Raw genomic sequence first — 4,998 nt, forward strand, 5'->3', positions numbered from 1 at the left:
ATAATACACCAATGACTTTAAATATCTTTTGGATTTATGACTTTTTATTCAAAAAATAAAGGGCCCAGTGTGTATACTTTGTTTCTCCACTGACCAGGGGGCTTAGCCTATCGGATATGCGTCGGGTTGTACAAGTATACTAATCGCGTTTATATGGAGAGTGACATCGGCGCGGGCGTCAGCCCGAGCGCCTATCATACCACTCAGGTGCATGCAAAAAGTTTTATTTTCTTTTATGTACAATGTTTCGTTCGTAGAAAATCTAAGAACCCCCTGTAAAGCTCTTTCATGAATATTTATGTAGCATGGACCAAAATAGGCCAATGAGCGATGAGGAACCTGGAGATGATATTTGATTGGTTGAATCAAAGTGATCGATCACCACATAAGGCTAGTCTTATGAATCATGCATGAGAATACGCTCGTCACACATACGATACACATATATGAAATAATGATGAGTTGACCACTGATGATAGGCGCTCGGTCTGTCGCCCGCGCCGATGTCAGTCTCCATAACGCGATGATTAATACACTTGCCATTTAGCCCGACGCCTATCGGAAAGGCTAGGGGGTGCTGTGAGCGAAATTTGAATTGAAGAGATATCCCAAAGGGTGCAAAGACCCTTTTTTTTCTCAGCTCGCTAATCAGACAACGATTGAATGATAAGGTACCCATCAGAACCCCCAGTGAAAATAGCTCCCAAGTCCCTGTTTCTTTGCAACAAGTTTGAAACAGATTTCTTCATAATTCGTCAAATACGTTAAAGGTTAAGACCAGTTTTGGAAACGCCCCCCTCTCAAATAATGAAATGGAAGCTTTTATTACCAATCACGTGAAAGAATATGTTTTTTAATAATACGTCATGATACAAATTTTGCCAGAAAACCGCCTACTAATTGATATATTTAATAAATTATTATATCTATCCGGGCCGAATATATATCGCGCACATGGCGCGTAGTCCCATATATACCGTTCTGTGTACAGTGCTTGTAACTTTACCAAGACTGGACCAAATTTCGTATCATATTGATGATTCCAGAACCTTGCAGTACACACCAATGCGTATATGCTAGATGATCAAACTTTTCTGATCGATTCCACAACGTTTCTTTAACAATGCAATCGCATGACCAGATGGCCTTCCTTTACCTTTAAACTCACCTTTAGTCAAAGTTTTTTAAATTCGATGTATCTAATTGAGGTAAATCTGAGATCATTCGCAATTTATTAATCAATATATAAAGCACGCAATAGAGGATAAACAAAATTCGATGAGCATGTGGTGTATGCATCATGTATGTGGCAATTATTATCACAACGGGTTTCGTCATCGTTCCAAGTCGCCATTTCTTCGAGTCCGTAGATTAATACCTTTCCAAAGGACATTGGTGCCGTGTCGGCAATGAACCCTTTGTATATCCAGACGAGTGCTCAAACCACTCAACTACGCGGGGGGGGGGGGGGGTTACTCAGATTTGGTTTGGACGGGATGTGCCGCTCAAGCCGCGAAACCCATACCCATTATAAGGGGGAATTTGGGGGCATTTTTCCCGAAAAAAGGCCTATTTTCCAAAATATGAGAAAACGGACCCATTTTTAATGGTATTTTTGTTAAAAGTGGGACCCATGTTTAAGGATTTTTCTGGAAAAGTTACCAATTGGAGCGGCACACCCCGTCTTAATATGTGAGTACCCCCCCCCCCCCCCATAGGACTATAACACCTTGTTTTTAATAGTGAACATGATATACCTTGTTATACGTTTTTTGAATTGATGCGTATAATCATGTTTATTTGAGCAAATATTTCAGACTCGTGAGATTTGTTAGTATGTCATGTAATGATAATTATTTCTGATTCTATGTTTGTGTCTAATAGCCTATTTATTGTGTTTGGTATAATTTATATATATTTTGTTTTACTTACACACATACAGTGTGTATATATGCACCTGCACAACAAGAACAAAAAGTTAAAATGTGCAATAACAGGATATGTGAAAGTCTCCAAATATACACACACAACCAGTGCGTTTATCTTCATCACCTTGAAGCAGCACTTACACTGGAAGAAGAATCGAATTGAAAAAAGTATTTCGGGGCAATGTGCCTTGTAAATCTGTACTCAGTTTTTGTAACGCTTGTTGATCTGTTTCCTATTGTGACGTATATACATAACCCAAACTATCATCTTACTAAGTTACCATGGTAACTGTTCAATTCTCGTCTGTGTATATTGAGCTATGCTATTTTAGTTATAAAAAAATCAACAGTTGCCAAAAAATGAATTACAAGGTGTTCAAGACAATTCACCAAACTGATTTTTTAAGTGCAATAAAATTCGGCTCGAAGCTCAAAGAATTCCTTGAAAGAATTATGATGGCGGTCTCCTGTGTTCACTAATTTTTTAATTATAATTTTTTTTTTTCCATAATGTGTATTTTCTTTACTTGTTAAAAAGTAATGTTTTAATGTCTAAAAAGGTATTCATTTTTTTTTTTTTTTTTTTTTTTTTTGGGGGGGGGGGGGGTAATATTAGATTATTTGGTATTATCTTATTGAAAGCACGAAAAAGTAAATAATATGAAATACAGATTATAGTCCTGTAGAGCAAAATTTTGAGAAAACCCGAAAATTTAGACAATCCCTCAAAATATTTCTTATCTTGGAATAAAAGTTTAAAAAAAAACGACTTACATAATCTTAGACAGCCATGTTGTCCTATCATCACTAATTTCAGTCAAATATTGATAGTAGAATCCGGGCTAGTGGTAATTGCAGCAAAGTATTCATTCTGATAAGCACTTCGTACAGAAGTCTGCATAATTCGTGAACAAGTTGATGTGTTTTTTGGGGTGGAAGTGTACAACAGTATTTATGTCTCCTTGAATAAATATCAACATCATTTATTGTTTTCATTTAGTCTTGCTTTAAAGTAAAATTGTCCCCATTTGGGGTCGGATATGTGAGAGTGAATGAGTATAGGTAAATACCCGGCCATGGAGTATACTAAACAGGTCATTAAATTTGTTAACACTGCTTTTTACTGAGAGTATGATATTGACCTGAGAAATCTAGACCCGACAATCGGGGGAAAAACCTAAACTGTTGTATTAGCGAGAAGATGTGATCAAAACTTGTACATTTCTTTAGAAGTTAGATTTTTAAAATTACGGTAATAAAATAATTTGTTTTATCATTATAGTCAATGAACACTAATGATTTCATTTGCATACATGTATATGAGAAACTAAGTGATCTGTTTATTTTTGTCACCCTCGACAGTCCAAGTGTTTCAATTTTTATAGATATGTTTATGAATTTAGATGGATGACAATTTAGCATTGTACAGCTCAAATTATACATTGCAGGATGTAAATATATTTAGCTGGCGCTATACAGGTACTGCAGTAGTGTAGGACAGTTACTGCGACTCAGCGTAAATTGCACGAAGTAAGCGCCGTGACACCGCGGGAGTTGCCCACTGGAAGCATTTGAAATCCTGTACGTTTGCTGGGGGGGGGGGGGGGGTGGAAACGAATGGTTCACTATTCGTGAAGTCAGCAATACAAAATGAACTATTCGTCAGGAAACGTCTTTTTCTAGTAAAACTGTTGTGTATACTCCTAATGCAACAATCTTACGGTAAGGGATAATTTGTGCTATTCCACCACCCCGCAAAGGGGCGCCAATAGATAGTTCAATTCGATAAATGTATGTCACAGTGACAGTAGCAGTGAATGTATAGGCCACCTCCGGATGATGACGCTGTGCATGAGTTGTAATATCCGTTTTTTACACGAAGCGTCAATTCGCTGACGTAAGACTCCGTCATCGACTAGTGCGATCTCTAAAGCGCCACGTGAGAAGGACACTCTACAAAAAAATGAATGCAAGATGAGCAGTGCGAACACCGTTTTGAATTACCAGTATAAGGGCTAGTTATCACAGGGTTTGATTAACGCAAGTAATAACGCAGTCTAAATGACGCATTATTTGCGCCGGGCATAGCACACTATTGATCTGTACGCACTCATTGTTTTGTGTATACTGTTACACTAGTAATTACACGGTAATTTTCGAACCAATCTGAATCCTTGCACTAGCATATCACAACCTCCTTTCAACGGTTGTTACTGTGGCAAAAGATTACAGTATCGTTAAGGAGTCGGATCATTTGACTTTATGATCTCATGAGAAAGTGTATTTTTTAATCATAAAATTAAAAGTGTCAACTTTGAGGTATGTTTTAGGCATTTTTTTAATTTTGCGACAATTCATGATCCCACACAGACAAAGTGATACCGAAATAAAATCAACAAACAATGAACAAATACGATATGGACAATAACATTATATATATACATGTACAAGTTGTCATTAGATTGCCTGCAATGTCACGATATGACTATATCACGGCAACATGCGTTGTTTACTGAATTAGCGAAGTGCCATCACCCCTACCCCAGAGGGCCCTCAAACCTATATGAAACACAGCCTATTATTACCGGCCCTCGGACCATAACTCCTTCGGCCCTTAATCCGAAATATTGAGCGGACCGTGGGGTAAATCCCCCCCCCCCCCCACGGTAGTCCGGCTCCTGCTGCCTCGTGAAAATGATGTGTTAGTCCTAAGTTCAAGCCGTACTTGCTGAACAAATATCACAGGATAATAACAATCTGCCTAGAGAGAGAGGAAGAAAAAAAAGGGGGAGGGGTCCTCCACGAACAATGGGAGGACTTAATGAATTAATAAAAATTTTCCACTGCAAGTTTGATCAATCTTTTGTGGGCATCAACGTACGCGGGGCTTTGATTCGTGTCCATATTTTGTGTTGTTCTGTGTTGCCGTGTTATCAAACTATTTCATAACAAGTTGTTTTCAATTGTCATTTCTGAATCAACGCGGCTAAATTGACGGGGAAATGTAGTCACTCATGTCTTCAGAGTATCATTTGGAGGCTTGTGCTTTTTAAGCCATTATTGGAGAAAT

This window comes from Strongylocentrotus purpuratus, unplaced genomic scaffold, assembly GCF_000002235.5.
Source record: "Strongylocentrotus purpuratus isolate Spur 01 unplaced genomic scaffold, Spur_5.0 spur5_scaffold_15, whole genome shotgun sequence".
In the NCBI taxonomy this organism is placed as follows: domain Eukaryota; kingdom Metazoa; phylum Echinodermata; class Echinoidea; order Camarodonta; family Strongylocentrotidae; genus Strongylocentrotus; species Strongylocentrotus purpuratus.